The 17690-nt window shown below is 45.7% G+C and overlaps 1 pseudogene; it reads right to left on the reverse strand.

The window, feature by feature from the left end:
• Positions 1-14521: 14521 nt before the first annotated feature.
• Positions 14522-15112, reverse strand: LOC103724627 (annotated as a pseudogene).
• Positions 15113-17690: the final 2578 nt, after the last annotated feature.

The raw sequence follows: 17690 nt of genomic DNA on the forward strand, positions 1-17690 counted from the left end.
TCTACCAAATGACTCACCATTATGCAGCATAGGCTGCCATTTTTTTCAGTCTCCTTGTGTATATTTTCTTGCTATATTTCTTGCCTCCTCTACAGTCCATTCTACCATCCAGTTCCAAAAATCAAGGAGCCATATTTTAAGCTTTGTTATGGCCACACATCACTTCTGGGTACCAGTTTCGTTTTTAAATATTTATTATTTTTATTTTATATATATGAGTATATTGCTTGCATGTATGCAAGTGCATCTGTGTTGTGCCCATGGAGGTCAAAAGAGTGTGTTTGAGCCCCTGGAACTATTATGGATGGTTGTTAGCTGCCATGCAGGTGCTGGGAATCAAATCCAGGTCTTTTGCAAGAACAACCAATGCTCTTAACCAATGAGCCATCTCTCCAACCCTGGTACCAGTTTCTTTATCAAGACAGCTAGAGCGACATGATAAAATCCCTTAAATCTCAGTGGCTTAAATTAACAATCATGTCATCTGTGGTGCCACTCACCTTTAGTCCCAGCAGTCAGGAGGCACAGGCATGTTGACCTCTGTGAGTTTGAGGTCAGCCTGTTCTACATAGTGAGTTCCAGGCTAGCCAAGGCTACATAGTGAGACCCTGTCTCAAAAACAACAACAACAACAAAAAACAACCCCAATCATTTGTTATTTCTCACTTATCTGAGGTTAAGCCAAGCCCTAGCTGATCTTGCCTGGTTTTGATGGTCTCCTAAGTTAACTTATGCTCTATGGGGTCAGCTGATCTAGGTTAGACTCATTGGAGGTCATTCTGTTCCCTATGTCTCTCATCTCCTAGGCCCAGTGAGGCATGTTGGGGTATGTCTATCTTAAGGTAAAGGTGACAGCAGTGGCACAAGAGACCAGACCCATAGCAGGCTCTTGCCAAGTCTCTGCTGAAGCCATGTCTGCTATCATTCCATTACCCAAGACATGTGGCTGAGACCAAAACACAGTCAACAAGTAGGTAAGGCTGGATGTGGTGGTACATGCCTGAGACTCGAAGATCTCAAGTTCAAGATCAGTCTGAACTACATAGTGAGACCTTGTATCAAAAAAAAAAAAGATAGGAAAGAACCTCTGAGCCATAATAAACAAGGAACTGCAGTTACAGGGTACAAGTAATGAATCTAGAGAAAGCTTAGGAAGGGGCCGTTCATGTGGCCTGCCACTGCCAACAAGGCAAACACTTGCACGCCCTAAGCCTTCACACCTGCTCTTTTCTCCTCCTTATCGTATATACTAGGATAAGATCTTCATTTTTAGATGAGGAATGCTGATGCTCTAAGGTGAAGTCACTTCCTCAAGTTGACAACAGCTAATGAGTAACAGAGCACACATTTTAACTTATCCCTGCCTGAGCCCATGTTGGATACCTAGTAAAGCACACTACAGTTGGCCCCCTACATCTGCAGGTTCCATACCCACAGATTCCAGCCATGGATTGAAAACATTTGTCAGGGAAAGTTGAACTGCACGGAATACACAGAGATCTTTTCATTATTCACTCATTGGTATAAAACAGTTGTTTGCATGGCATTCGCACCGTATAATCTAGAGATGTTTTCAGGTATACAGGAAGGTGTGCACAGGTCACATGCAAATACTGTGTCATTCTATGTAAGGGACTTGGCATCTGCAGATTTTATTATTCATGAAGTTCCTAGAACTAACCCCCCATGGACGCCAAGTGATGATTATACATGAAATGAAAGACAAATCATTCTACGACGGCTCTTCCCACAGAGGTTCTTAACTGTTGAATCCCAAAGAGCACCGTTTATTGGTAGCAAACTGTACGGCTCACAGAGTGAAAGAAACAAAGAGAGTTCCAGACAATCCAGTCAGAAATGGGCTTGGGGGGGGTGCCACTGTGAGGATGACTCAAGGCAACATTGTCACTCAGCCTTAGATTCAAGTTCCTAGACCATCTGATTGGCCCAACATGAGCATTATGCCCACCCATTGGGTGGGACTTGATGATTGGCAGGCCAACCCAGAGGTGGAGAGGGGGCGAGGGGGATGGGGGGAGGAACTCTTCTGCTGGTTTACTTGCTTGATTCCTTTCCCTCCCTCCTGCCCCTCCCCTTTCTTTCTTTCCACAGACTCTCACTGCATAGCCTCACTGTCCTAGAACTCACTATGTAGACCAGGCTGGCTTCAAACTCACAGAGCTCCACCTGCCTCTACCCCATGAGTGCTGGGATTAAAGGTGTGCACTACCATGCTTTGCAAGAGGACCCTTAAAAGGCATGTAATGTGGTTCAGGGGAAAGTCATTTCCCTCCAGGAGGCTAGACACTGTATGGTCAGGTGAATGTGGAGTCAGGCTATCTGGGTTTGTAATTCTGACTTTATCACTCCTTCATACAGGCAGGCAAGGTTCTACGCTTTTCTGAGACTCGGTGTCCCTGTTGGTAAAGTGTTATACATAACACACCTGCCCTGCTGGGTGACTGTGCAGTGGAGATGAACTCAGGCACATCACGAGCTTTGCAATGCAGGCATGATGACCTTTCTGTTTGCATCACTGTCAAGGGAGCTACGGCAGCGCAGAGCTATGCCCTCCCTAGAGACACAGCACAGATGCCATGGTGGAGCCTTGCTAGCTGAGACAGCTGAGCCTCATGCTGTGCTGTGTCCCTTCCAGCCTGGAGAAGCACAGAGACTGCTAGCCTTGCACCTGGACTCTGAGTTTAGATGGAGATGCTGAGAACTCAGAGAACACAGGGCAGACTGGGTCACCCTCTCAGAGGGTGCCTTAGAGAATGGAACAAGTGCTTTCTCATGTCTCTGAGTCTTGTATTCGTTGGCATTGTAGTTGATGTATTCTGGGTGCCAGCCATTGGCCCCTGAGCCATGGCCTCTTCGGCTGGAGTAGGATGAGAAGGAAACATGAGAGAGACCACTAAACACTAGGCTTGGCTTCAGTAGATGTAGCCCCAGCATCCTTGCTGTGGGTACCTGAGCAAGTTACTCCAAACTGTTTCACTCTCTGTCCAGGAAGGGGCTGACCATTTCCTTGGCCCTGCCACACAGAGCTCAGCCCCAGAGTTGGAGCTCTTCCCCTCTCTGACCCCAATTCCTTGTTTGTTTCCAACAATGGCCAGGTGACTCTTAGGTGCAGATACCACAGTTCAGAGAGAGCAACCAAAGCCTTGGGTACCCAATTCTGTGTCAGTGAACTCCACAGTATGACAGCCCAGGATGACAGGAGGGGGTAAGGGAGGTCAGGCCCTGGCCATGAATATCAGGGCAATGCTGTGCTAGGGGAATGGGTGAGTGGGCCGAGGATGAGGTGGCCTTAGCTTGCTGGATGCTTTCACAGTACAGCCTGATGAGATGCAGGGCAGCTTTCTCCAGCCCCTGGCTCACTGCAGCACTCTACAAACCACTAGCAGGATGTGCCCCCCAGCTGGCTATTTGCTCATAATCTCATGATCTCCAGGAAGGAAATCAGGTTAGCCTGGCTGGCTCATCTTTTACAAAGTTGCTAGTTTTTATATTCTGTTGTCCTGGGTGACCTCAGATGGCAATGAAGTCCCAACCATTCTGATGGTAGTGTAGACCCTGGACCTCACCCAGTCCTAAATCCTTGTTTCTTAACTTTCTACCAAAGAGGGGGCGGGGTGAGTTAAAAGCTAAGGTTCAAATCCTGGCTCCACCACTGAGTGGCTCCAAGCATGAGCCTCGCCGTACCTCAGTTTCTCCATCCATGACAAGAAAATAGTAATGTTCCATTTTTTTTAATTTTATTATTTTAATTTTATGTGTATGAGTATATTGCCTGTATGTAGGTAGGTGCACCTGTGTCGTGTAATGCCTGTGGAGGTCAGAAGAGGGCATCGAATTCCTCTGGAACTGGAGTTATGGATGGTTATTAGCCACCTTGTGGTACTGGGAATTGAACCCAGGTTCTTTGCAAGAACAGCCCGTGCTCTTAACCACTGAGCCATCTCTCCAGCCCCAAGTAATGTTCCATTTTAAGATAAAGTAGCAGTGCCAATAAAACTGTAGGGCTGTTTCAGGTGAGTTGGCACACGGGGTGCTTAGAGCAGTTCCCTTCACATCCTGAGGCCCCCTACCCCAACCCTGAGCTCTGCCAGAGTCTGGGGAAAGTGCCATGCCATCTCAGGAAGGACTGAGAAAGTCTATAAAGAGGCTCTTCCCCAGGCCAAGGATTGTACCAGGCCTTGTCTTTACCACCTTGTCCCCTCTGCAAGCACTCTGACCCCCTGAGTTGTGTTTTCTAAATTGCCCAGATTTTTTTTCTACCCTGCCCCTGTTTACACAGCCCAGGCTTGCCAAGCCATCACTTCCCCTCCCTCACTACTTCCCCTCTAGCCAAACAGTAGCTCTCCTCCCAAGTCTCACTAGCATCCTCTGGAAATCTTGTCCTCTGGGCATTTGCCAGGATGTGGCCACCCTGACAGGCCTCCCTTAGATAGTGTGAGGAAATCTGCTATTGAAAGCTGTTGGAGAGTGTTTTCAACACCAAGAGGCTTCTGGCATGGAGTTGAGAGACATGACAACGTGAACAAGCAGTTTTCTGGGTAGGAGCAGGGAGTCAATTCTGGGACATCCAGCGGCCACAAAATGCCACAACTTTATGTGATTAAAAGAAATTAATGGTGCTGGGCGTAGTGGCGTACACCTCTAATCCCAGCACTTGGGAGGCAGAGGCAGGCAGATCTTTGTGAGTTTGAGGCCAGCGTGGTCTACATAGTGAGTTCCAGACCAGCTGGAGCTACAGGGAGACCCTGTCTCAAAAACAAACAAACAAAAATTAACGTAGTTAATGTGCTGGATAGCTTTAGTTGTCAACTTGACACACCTGGGTAGCAGGAGCCTCAATTGAGGGATTTTCTCTGTTGGACTGACCTGTGACTGTCTGTGATGTATCTTCTTGATTGTTAGTGATGTGGGAGGGCCCAGCCCACTGTTGGCAGTGCCACCCCTGGGCAGGTGGGCCTATGTTGTATAAGAAAGTAGGCTGAGCATGTGCCAGAGGAGCAAGCCAGTAAGCAGCGTTTCTCTATGGCCTGTGCTTCAGCTCCTGCCTCCAGGTTCCTGCTCTGAATTCCTACCTTGGGCTCCCTCAGTAATAAACTGTGACCCAGGAGATGTAAGATAAAAGGAGCCTTTTCCTCCCCAAGTTGGTATTTAGAGTGTTTTGTCACAGCAATGGAGAAACAAACTAGAACAGAAATTGGTACCAAGAATGGGGTACTGCTGTGACAGACCTGACCTTGGTGTTTTTAGGAGGATTGTGGAAGCGTTTGGAACTCTGGAGTGGAAAAGCCATTGAGTGCTTAGAGTTTGTTGCTATGGATCTTGGAACAGTTATGGAAGCCTGGCTTGTGAAGCTTCAAAGGGAAACGGAGACTATCAGGGTTGTTTGTGTGCTATCTTGAATTGAGAATCTGTGGGTTCTGGTCAGCTGGGGCTGAAAAATCAGCTGTGATTAAGAAGAGACATGCACCACTAAAGTGAATGCTTTGCTTTACTGGGATAATTGATGCTGGTTAGCTGGGGCTGAAAAATCAGCTGTAAGTAACAAGAGACCAGCATCACTGTGGTAAAATCTTCTGAGAAGCATTTCCTCAGGGTCAGCACACAAGCTGTGTTCCAGAGGGGGCCCAAGGCTCCACCTCAAGTTGGAAGCAAGACTTGGTAATGTGTAAAGAGTCTCCTGCATGGTTCTGGTGTTGAAAGTGTGAAGAGGTCACAGAGAGCAGCTGAGGCTTGGTGCCCTAAGAGGCCAGGAAAGGCCATTGGTGAAAGTGCAGCCTCAGTTTCAGTGGAGACCCCAGCTTTTTTTTTAAGGATTTTTTTTTCTTTTTTTTTCTGAAGAGGTAACCCAATTTGCCCATGGGGACTCAGGATGCAGACCGCTCTGGTTTCTTCCATGCTGAACAGGGATGTAGGGTGTGGCAATTGGGGTAACCCTTCAGTGGGTCAATTTGAGAGACCCCTGGTTTTTGATGATGCTGGGACCATGGGATGACCACCAAGGTCAGCAGCAGGTATGGAATGGAGCCAGCCTGTGTGTGTGCTGTAGATTGGCAGAGTCAGAAGTAGAGCTGCCATCGTGAGTGAATCCCAGATGTCCAGCCTTGAGCTATTTTGTTGGATTTAGGTGTGCCCAATTCTTCACTTTTTTTTTTTTGTCTTTTTGAGACAGGGTCTCCCTGTAGCCCCAGCTATCCTGAATCTCGCTATGTAGATCAGGCTGGCCTCAAACTCACAAAGATCCACCTGCCTCTGCCTCCCAAGTCCTGGGATTAAGGGCATGCCTCACCATGCCGGGCTTCCAATTCTTTCCTTTTGAAATAAGTACTTGTTTTGAATTTTACAGGAGCCCTCAGTTAAGGGACTTTTAAAAGAGACTATGAACTTCTAAGTGTTTGAATTTTTAAGGACTGTGAGATTTTTAAGGTTGTACTGTCTTATGTTGTGATATTGTTAACATCATACCTTGGGGATAAGAAATGGAAAAGTTGTGGTTTAATAGTGATGTGTTTGTGTGTCAAGTTGACAAGGGGTCAATTGTGCTGGATAGCTTAGTTGTCAACTTGACACACCTGGGTTGAGGGAGCTTCAGCTGGGAAATTTCCTCTACTGGACTGTCTGTGGTGCATCTTCTTGATTGTTGAGCGATGTGGGAGAGCCCAGCCCACTGTGGGGGATGCCACCCCTGGGCAGGTTGTTCTGTATTGTAAAAGAAAGTAGGCTGAGCATGGGCCAGGGGAGTAAGCCAGTAAGCACTATTCCTCCATAGCTTGTGTTTTAGCTCCTGCCTCCAGGTTCCTGCCCTGAGTTCCTGCCTTGGGCTCCGTGATGAACTGTGACCGGGAAGATGTAAACCAAATAAACCCTTTACTCCCATGTTGATATTGGTCAAAGTGTTTTGTCACAGCAATTGAAGGCAAACTAGAAAAGTTAACTATATATAGTAATAGGGTTTCATCATGACATTTTCATATATGTGTAGACTCCATTCCAATTATATTCACCCTCATGCTCCCTCGTCTCCTCCCATTCCTGCTGGTCCCCTTTCTCTTTCCAGTTACTTCCCCTTCTATTTTCATCTTTTTTCGTGACCCAGTGAAGTTAGGGTTGCTTATATGAGCACTGCTAAGGGGGATGTGTGGGAACACAGGCAACTTACTAGTGACTACACTACTCAAGAAAATGTCTCCCTTTCCCCCAGCAACCATTAATTGCCACACCCCTCAGGGAGGCGTGGGGCCTCATGAATCCCACCCCATCCATGACACAATGTGGATAGGCCTGATCACATGCAGGTCTTGAGCAGGCAATCACGGCTTTTCTATAATTTTTGTTTCAGCCTCAGGAACAAGGAGCTATGAGGGAAAAAAAAAATCAATGCTTTCTTGAAGAAGCAAATCAGAAAAGCACTGTTTTTACCAGCTTAGTTTACAAAATGTTGATCTGATAGGTGAGGCTGTCTGCTCACATTTAGGGTTGATTTTGATGTTGTGTATGGACATCTGATGCCTAAGGAGTTTCTGTCAGTGACAGAACACGTAGATGACAGTGGTCCAGTGGGATTATAAGGGAGCTGAGGAATTCCTGTGCATAGCAACATGGATGTAGTAATAATGTCCGTGAACAAGCCATTGCTTGTGGTGTTGCTGATGCAGCTGTTGACAAGCCTGCCACGCCAGTCATATAACAGCAGCACACACAGCTGTGTCCAGGGCATTCTACTTGCTAGTAAGGATAGGTCACTGTGCTACTGGTTTATGTATTTACTCTATTTTTTTTATTATTTTAGAGTGTGCTCTTACTGATAAAAATAAGTTTAGTGCTGGCAAGGTGACTCATCAGGCAAAGGTGCTTGCTGCCAAGCCTGGCAACCTGTATCCCCAGAATGCAGATGACGGAAGGAAAGAACTGATTCCCAAAAATTATCTTCTGATCACCACACACAAGCTGTGGTGTGCACATGCACACGCACACACAATGAATGAATAACTAAATGGGAAAAAATTAAAAAACAAGTGTTCTGTAAAATGGTATGCCAAGTTCTGTGGGCAGCAGCCTTATACCACTCGTGTTTACTGTGTCTCTTGATTACATCATTCTCTCTTGGGCTTGGCTTAATTTCATGTTTTGTTCATCACGGCCCTAGAAGCAGTAGACTATTATACATACACATATACGTATACACACACGTACATAGCCTAGGTATATGGTTGGTCATAACACCTAGGTTTGTGTAAGTATGCTCTGAGATATTTACTTGATGACATAAATTGTCTAACATCAAAAACCTCAGAACACAACTAGGTGTGGTGGCACTGTGAAATGTGGGACTCTGACTTGGCTAACTTCTTCTTTCTGCTTCTGTAATTTGCTTGACTTAAAGATTTAACCCCTGCCATAACTCTGGGGGGAATGAAGAGTCAAAATGCAAGAGTCAGAATACACTGACTCCATTTTGGCTAGCTGTTTCAGGCAAGCCCGGACAAACCCAGGCATGTTGTAAATCTCCAGTTGCTACCCCCAGCCCCAAAGCCATAGATTAAGCAAGCCCAGGCATGTAAAAGCCTAATAAGGTAGAAACAGAAACTCCTGGCCCTACAGATAACAGTCAGCACATTCCAATGCCCTAAAGACAGCCCCTACCAATAAGAATCCTCCCCGTACTCAGAACATACGCATGCGGGCTTCTGTAAAACTGCCATATAAAAGCGTACCCCACCCTAGTTTGGGGCTCTCAGTACGGATCTGCTGCATTGGTGAAATCTGAGGGCCCGAGCTTAAGCCCGAATAAAGGCTCTTTGCTGTTGCATACACTCCAGACTCCTTGGTGGTCATTGGGGAGGGGGTCACAAGATCTGGGCATAACATTTGGTGGCTTGTCCCAGGATCCCCAAGACCCCACAGGACCCCTGGAGTGTTGAGTCTGGTCTGGCCAGTAAGTGTCTTTTCTCTCCTTGTTTGTGTTGTGTGCTCTTGAATTTGGGCCCCTATTACCTTGTTAGCCTGTTGGTGGTCTAGGCAGATGCGCTGGAAGACCCCAGGCTGTGGGACTCGGGAGACATCCTGGACCCACCTGATAGGGATTGGATCCCACTTGTAATTTTGAAGGGGCGAGGCGTGTCACACCCACAGAGTGGTGAGAGGCCGATGTCCCACTTTCGGTTCTTGTTTAAGGCGCCAGGAAGTATTGTCTTGTCATTGTGTGTCTTTGTATTGTCCATGTTATTTGTGACTTACTTAGTTATAGACATGGGACAAAGTCAAGTAACACCCTTAAGTCTTTTCCAGAACCATTTTTCTGACTTCAAAAAGAAGGCTAGAGGACAAGGGTTGGAAGTCAAGAAAGGCAAACTCTATCTTTTGCAGGAATGGATGGCCAACCTTCAACACTGGATGGCCGTAGGAGGGAACGTTTGACCTCCCCACTATTTACAGGGCTAAAAACATCATTTTTGGGTGACCAGGACACCCCAACCAAGTTCCTTACATTGCAACCTGGAAGATGCTGGTTGAAGAGCCCCCCAAATCGCTCAAACCATTTTTGCTGCTGCAGGGTTCAAAGACAACCGCTCTCGCCCTGCGTGATGGCGAACGGCAGAAAAGTGAAACTAAACCGTCTGCCCCACTTTATCCTGTCCTCCAGGATAAAGAAGAGGAAGAACTTCTGCTTGAGCCTCCCCCATACTTGCCCATACCGCTGGCACAACCGGGGCATTCAGAGCCCCCAGGAGAGGCTGAGGCGGCCCAGGCCCCTGGGGCTGAGAGCACTCCCCAAACTTGGAGGAGGGTCCAGAGAGGACAGCCGAAAGCAGCGGTAGACTCCACCATCCTTCCCTTAAGGGCAGTGGGACCCCTTAATGAAGCAGGAGACCAACAGATGCAATATTAGCCATTTGCCACCAGTGACCTCTACAATTGGAAATTGCAAATGGCCAAATTCTCTGAGAAACCACAGGGCCTTATTGATCTATTAGAATCTGTTCTTTTCACCCATCAGCCCACTTGGGACAACATCCAGAAGCTATTACAGGTTCTATTTACCACTGAGGAGAGGGACTGGATCCAAATTGAGGCCCAGGAGCTGGTCCCTGGGGTGGATGGGAATCCCAACACCAGCCAGGCACTGATCGATAAAGCCTTCCCATTAGCCCAACCAAACTGGGACTTCAATGTGGCAGAAGGTAAGGAGAGGCTCTGGGTCTACCACAAGGTGGTACCACAAGACTCTAATGGGGGGGTCTCCAGGCCACTGCAAGGTGCCCAACTAATTTGATTAAGATTAGTGATGTGCAGCAAGAGAAAAACAGAATCCCCAGCAGCCTTTTTAGAAAGGATCGTTGAGGTGTTTTGCACTTATACACCCATGAATCCAGAGGCACCAGAAAACAAGAATGCATTCATTTTGGCCTTTGTCAACCAGTCAGTGCACGACATTAGGCACACATTACAGGAACTAGATAGATTGGCAGATAAGACTCTGCCGGAGCTGTTGGCAGTGGCAGAGAGGGTCTATAACCACAGAGAAAGTCCAGAAGACAAACAAGCTTGAGCCACAGCTGCTGCTAGCACCAAGCAGACCTGAGACTGCTAAGATTCTTCTGGCTATAGTCGCAAGGTCACCTGATGAGCCGGAACATCAACTGCACTACCTCTCTGCGGACCCAGGTAGGAACCCCCAGGAAGGGTGACTGAGGTTACAGAAGAACCAATGCGCCTATTGCAAAAAGTTGGGCCACTGGATAAAAGATTGCCCAGAAAAACCTCCTGGGTGAGGCAGGGCCCGAGGAGGGGTACAAATCCATGAGCTCAGAGAAATAAGTGCCCACATTCATTTCACTCCTAGTGGGGCCCAAATGACTGATCAAGAAGGCCACCTGATCCAAGGACTCACCCTACAACTAGAAGATGAGTTTAGGTTACATCAAAAACTGGCCTCTACTATCAGCTGGTCCAGGACTTGAGAGAGGTAAACAAGTGGGTTATGGATGTTCATCCAATGGTACCTAATCCTTACACTCTCCTGAGTTCCTTGCCACCTTCCAGAAACTGGTACATGTTGTTAGACTTGAAAGATGCCTTCTTTAGCCTTCCTCTGGCCAAAGAGAGCCAGCCCTTCTTTGCTTTTGAATGGCAAGACCAGGAGATAAGCTTCAATGGGCAGCTGATTTGGACCCACCAGCCGCAGGGATTCAAAAATTTGCCCACCCTGTTTGATGAGGCTCTCCATGAAGACCTGGGTGAGTACTGGCTGAAACAGTCCCAGTTCACCCTATTACAATATGTGGATGACATTCTTGATAGCTTCTGATGACTCCTCACAGTGTCAGCAGGGAATTAGAGATCTCCTGGGGACCCTAGGTAGACTGGGATATCAGGCATCTGCCAAGAAAGCCCAAATATGCCAGAGAGAGGTCACCTATTTGGGATACATATTAAAAGAAGGACAAAGGTGCCTTACAGATGCCAGGAAAGAAACAGTGATGAAAATACCCACCCCTCATTCCCAGAGGGTGGTGAGGGAGTTCCTGGGGTCAGCTGGATTCTGCTGCTTGTTGATCCCAGGAGTTGCTGAATTGGCGAGGCCCCTCTACGAAGTCACACAGAAAAGCAAGCCCTTTGTTTGGATGGAGGTCCAGGAAGAGGCCTTCAGTAAGATCAAACAGGCCCTCCTAGCCACCCCAGCCCTGGGACTTCCAGATGTTACTAAGCCTTTTCATCTGTTCATAGATGAAAAGAAGGGGGTGGCAAAAGGAATCCTAACTCAGACTCTGGGGCCCTGGAATAGGCTGGTGGCATATCTGTCAGAAAAATTGGACCTGGTTGCTGCTGGGTGGCCACCATGTTTGTGAATTATAGCAGCCATGGCTCTTCTAGTCAAAGATGCGGACAAGACAAAAATTATGTATCACAACCCCTCATGCCATCGAGGGAGTTCTCAAGCAGCCACCTGACCGCTGGTTGAGCAATGCCTGAATGACTCACTATCAAAGCTTGCTTCTTAATCACCCAAGGATTCATTTCCTCCTGAGCACAGCCCTCAATCTGGCCACCCTGCTGCCTGATCCAGACCTGGACACACCCTTGCATGATTGCGTGGGGATCTTGAGCCACACACACAGGCTCAGAAAAGACCTGACTGATCAGCCACTTCCTGATGCAGAAGCCACTTGGTTTACTGATGGCAGCAGTTTCGTGCAGAATGGACAGAGGTACACGGGGACAGCAGTATTAACAGAAACCGAAATGTCTGGGCGGCGGCTCTACCTGCGGGGACTTCAGCCCATAGGGCTGAGCTGATAGCCTTGACTGAGGCTCTTAAATTAGGCAAGGACATAAAAGTGAATGTGTATAGGATAGCCAGTATGCCTTTGCCACAGCCCATGTACATGGGGCCATCTACCAGGAGAGGGGGCTGCTCATAGCTGAGGGAAAGACTATTAAAAATAAACAAGAAATCCTAGACTTACTGGCTGCCCTATGGCTACCCAAGAAACTGGCTATCATCCATTGCCCCAGGCACCCGAAGACAGATACACCTATAGCCCGAGGAAACCAGAAAAGCAGACCAGGTTGCCAAGGAGGCGGCCCTGAAAGCCTCCCCAGTCCTGGCTGTTCATCTGCCAGACCCAGGGCCACCTGTGCTACCAGACCAACCTGATTACTCTCAGGATGACCTGAGGCTGATATACAAACTTGCAATAACCCAAAAGATTGACTCCTGGTGGCATACAGGGGACTGCAGGATTATCCTACCAAGTAATTTAGCCAAAGGTCTTCTCAATCACATCCATTGGACCACCCACCTGGGTACTCAAAAGACAGAAGAGCTCCTAAGAAACACTTACCTCAAGGTTCTGAACCTCCGATCACATGTTGATTCAATTGCCTCCAAATGTCTTAGCTGCAGGCTGACAAGTGCAGAGAACCTCCCAAAGAAGAGGGGACCCGGTTAAGAGGCTCCAAGCCCAGAGCCCACTGGGAAATGGACTTCACAGAGATAAAACCTAGCAAATATGGTTGCAAATATCTTTTAGTTCTGGTAGATACTTTTTCAGGATGGACTGAGGCGTATCCTACCAAGCATGAGACTGCACAAATGGTCACCAAGCAGCTACTGAAAGACATTCTTCCAAGGTACGGTATGAGCTCCTCCTCCTACCCCACACAACTACTGGCCTGGCGATTGGGTCTACATTCACAGACACCACCAAGAGACCCTAGAACCTCGCTGGAAAGGACCATACGTGGTGCTCCGGACAACCCCGATTGCAGTAAAGGTAGATGGAGTTGCCACCTGGATGGAGTTGCCACCTGGATTCACCACACCCACATCCGTCCGACTAGTGAATCCACACCCAGACCCATGATTGGGTCATCCCTAGTTACTAGGAGAGGGGGAAATGTGAAATGTGGGACTCTGACTCTGCTAACCTCTTCTTTCTTCTTCTGTAATTTGCTTGGCTTAAAGATTTAATCCCTGCCATAACTCTGGGGGGAAAGAAGAGTCAAAATGCAAGAGTCAGAATACACTGACTCCATTTTGGCTAGCTGTTTCAGGCAAGCCCGGACAAACCCAGGCATGTTGTAAATCTCCAGTTGCTACCCCCAGCCCCAAAGCCATAGATTAAGCAAGCCCAGGCATGTAAAAGCCTAATAAGGTAGAAACAGAAACTCCTGGCCCTACAGATAACAGTCAGCACATTCCAATGCCCTAAAGGCAGCCCCTACCAATAAGAATCCTCCCCATACTCAGAACATAGGACCATCCAATCATTTTAAAGTGCATCTGGTGCACACGAGCTTCAGCAAAACTCCTTATAAAAAGCTTTCCCCACCCTGGTTAGGGGCTCTCAGTACGGATCTGCTGCATTGGTGAAATCTGAGGGCCCAAGCTTAAGCCCGAATAAAGGCTCTTTGCTGTTGCATACACTCCAGACTCCTTGGTGGTCATTGGGGGTTGGGAGATCTGGGCGTAAAAGCACATGTCTTTAATTTCAGTACTCAGGAGGCAGAGGCAGGCAGATCTCTGAGTTTGAGGCTAGCCTGATCTACATAGTTCTAGGCAAGCCAGGGCTGCATAGTGAGACTCTGTCTCAAGAAAGGAAAAAAACAAAACAAAACAAAACACAAAAAACCAAGCTCAGGACATGTCTTGTTGTTAAGGCCCACATGACAATTATGTGAAGAATTTGAAATGACTAACCTATTGCTATAGTTTGGCTCTAGAAGGTTCCCCAAAGGTCCATGTGTTAAAGGCTTGGCTGCCAATGATACTATTAGTAGTTGGAGCTTTTAGGAAATGGGACCCAGCAGGAGGATGTTAGGTCACTGGGAACATACCCTGAAAGGGGATCCTGGGACCCCAGCCAGTCCCTTCCTGTCTGTTTTGTTTCCCATCTGCCTTGGGAGCAGCTTCCTTGGTGTCCTCCCTCCCCCCAGTCCCCAAAACAGCCATGCATGGGCTGAAACCTCCAAAATCACACACCGAAATAAGGCTTCCCTCTTTTTTTTTTAACATCTTGCCCTCAAGTTTATTTGTAAAAACAGCACAGGACACCAGCCCTCTGCAAACAGTGGGAAGGGAGGTCACACCAGTCCATCTGTCTTCACATTGGCAAAGACCTTTATTGTGGGGCCTTCACAAGGGCCTGGATAACTTCGGGAGCCTGAGCTGCAGCCTGGGTCTTAGCTGCAGCTGGAGCCTGGGTTTTAGCTGGAGCTGCAGCCCCAGCCTTGGCCTTTGGTAGCCTGCGACCCTTGGGCATGTAGCCACAAATCCGCTTCCCAAGTTTGGGGTGAGCAATGAAAGCAAGCAGGCGGAACTTGCTGTTGGGACCCTTTGGCATCTTGGGCTTAACATCCTTGGGCTTCACAAGGGCTTGACAGCCTCGGCCCGTGCACTCATGGCTTTCCTGTTGGCCATCATCTTCTTCAGACCCTTCCTGTTGTGCTTCTTGGTAAAACGCATGTTCCTCAGGAACTTGGGGTCCACCCCCTTAAGAGACTCATATCTTTGTGACCGTGGTTGCTTGATGCCATTTCTGTGCCATTTTTGAGACTGGTTGTGTGTGGTGTCATTCTTGGACTTGGCCATGTCTACACTGGATCCCACTGCTCCAGAAGCGCCTGGGACCCGAAGAGAAAGAGCGGCTTCCCTCTTTTTTTTTTTTTTTTTCCAGAAACATCATTTATTTATTTATTATTTATTTATTTATTTATTTATTTGTTTGTTTTTAGAAGAAGCATTTCATCACAGCTTTAACATACTCAGTAACAATTTCCAGAGGAAAGATACATCTCTTTCAAAAGTGGCTACAAAATTTTTAGGTTCACAGTTGAATTGATACAGTTATACAATAGTGAACTCAGTATAAACCATTAGTTACTTTTTACTCCAGTATTAGTTAGTTAATCTTGGTTTACAGTTCCAAAGGCAGAGTCCATAATGGCAAAGAGGCAGCAGGGAGGCAGGAGGCTAGAGCTGAGAGATCACATCTTTTTTTTTTTTAAGAATTACTATTTAAAAAATTTTTTTAAATTTAATAACCACGTGATTAGAGGAAGCATTTCATTATAGCTTTAACATATTCCGTAACTCACTCCAGAGCAAGGATACATCTCTTTCAAAAGTGGCTGTAAATTTTTAGGTTCACAGTTGAATTAATACAGTTATACGTTGAATTATTACAGTTATACAATATTGTACTCAGTATAAACCCTATAAGACATAAATTAAATGGGTTTTTAACATTTAAAAAAGATCTCCATTTCAAGATATGCTGTTTCCTACATAATATTATTTTTATTTTTTTTTAGAAGAAGCATATCATCGCAGCTTTAATATGCTCAATAACAGTTTCTAGAGCAAAGATACAGCTCCTTCAAAAGTGACTATAAAATTTTTAGGTTCGATGTTGAATTAATACAGTCATACAATATTGATCTCAGTATAAGTCCTGTAAGACCTGAAATTGAATGAGTTTTTAAAAATTATTTATTTAATAACCACATACTTAGAAGAAGCATTTCATTAAATCGCATTGACATATTCAATAACAATTTCCAGAGCTAAGATGCATCTCTTTCAAAAGTGGCTGTAAATTTTTAGGTTTACAGTTGAATTATTACATTTATACAATATTGTACTCAGTATAAACCCTATAAGACATAAAATTCCATGAAATTTTAATCTTTAAAAAAGATCTCCATTTAATTTTAGAATATATTGCTCCTTGCAGAAAGACTCATTGTTTTTGCTACTAACACTGAGATGTTGGTGCATGCATCTCTAATCTGTATGTATCTGATTATTACTAGTCACAGTCAGTTACTTTCTGAGCTTCTTGGCATCTGAGCATGGATATAAAGTCATCAGGTAGATTTCCATGGTAATGTTTTTCACATCTACTAATTATTAAGGAGAAAATTTTTATGCTTTGAAAAATTATATTTTTATCATTTTTAAAAATTTTTAATAACTACATTAGAAGAAGCATTTCACTACAGCTTTAACATATTCAATAACAATTTCTAGAGCAAAGATGCATCTCTTTCAAAATTGGCTGTAAGTTTTTAGGTTCACAGTTGAATTAATACAGTCATACAATATTGAACTCAGTATAAACCCTATAAGACATAAAATTGAATGAGGTTTTAACCTTTAAAAAAGATCTCCATTTCATTTTAAAATACACTTTCATACAGAAAAACTCATTTTTAATGTTACTAATGCTTAGACATTTGCACATGCGTCTCTAATCTCTATATATCTGATTATTACTAGTCACAGTCAGTTACACTCGGATCCTTGGCGCCTGAGTATGGATATAAGTCATCAGGTAGATTTCAATGGTAATGTTTATGATCTCTACTAATTAACATGAAGTAAGTTTTTATGCTTCTTCCTCAAATATAACTCATTTTTCATTTGTTGGTTATTTGTGTGTATATCATACAGAACATCCCAAACAATCTTATTCATCTACATACCCATGTCACAAATGGCACCCTCCCATAGTCTCCCCACCCCCACTGAAGCCCATATACTCTGTCATTCCTGTTATTACCCACTGTGTTGGCAGTGCCTCCAGCCATTCCCAATGTTTGTCCATCTGCTGAATCTAGTCAGCCTATCTAGAGATCCTTGTTTTAGAAAGATCAGCTCTTCCTCATCTAGCAGCAATCAGTTGTCAAATATTCCTTTAGATAAGATTGGGATCTGCTGTTAATTTTCCCAGTTCTATGCTGGGTTACTGTCTGGGCGTCTCCTGTGCCACTTTGGCCAGTAATTCAAAGCAAGGTATCTCCTGTCTGGCATTGTTTCTTGTTATGTAGCTTTTGGCTATAAATATGGGCTCTTAAAAATTAATTGACCCCATTAATCTTTGGTTATACTTTCCTTTTGGGTGTTTAAGACTGTATAATTGGCCCAGATAAACCAATGTATTTTTACTCTTAAGGTCATTTGAGGATCTGTTCCTCAGGGGTCACATGAGCTTGGGAGGAGCCCCTGGCTCCTTTCTTTTGCCAGTTCCATCTATGTGAAGAACTCAAAGGTCCTGCTCGACCATGGTTGGCTTCACTTGGAAGAATGGAGGAAATGATTCCTCTGTGTTGACCCTCCTCATTGTAGACTGGACACTGGTTCAAGTCCATCTGGTGGGGTCTCCTTG

The sequence above is a fragment of the Nannospalax galili genome, unplaced genomic scaffold (assembly GCF_000622305.1).
Source record: "Nannospalax galili isolate Female #2095 unplaced genomic scaffold, S.galili_v1.0 scaffold107, whole genome shotgun sequence".
NCBI classification, from domain to species: Eukaryota; Metazoa; Chordata; class Mammalia; order Rodentia; family Spalacidae; genus Nannospalax; species Nannospalax galili.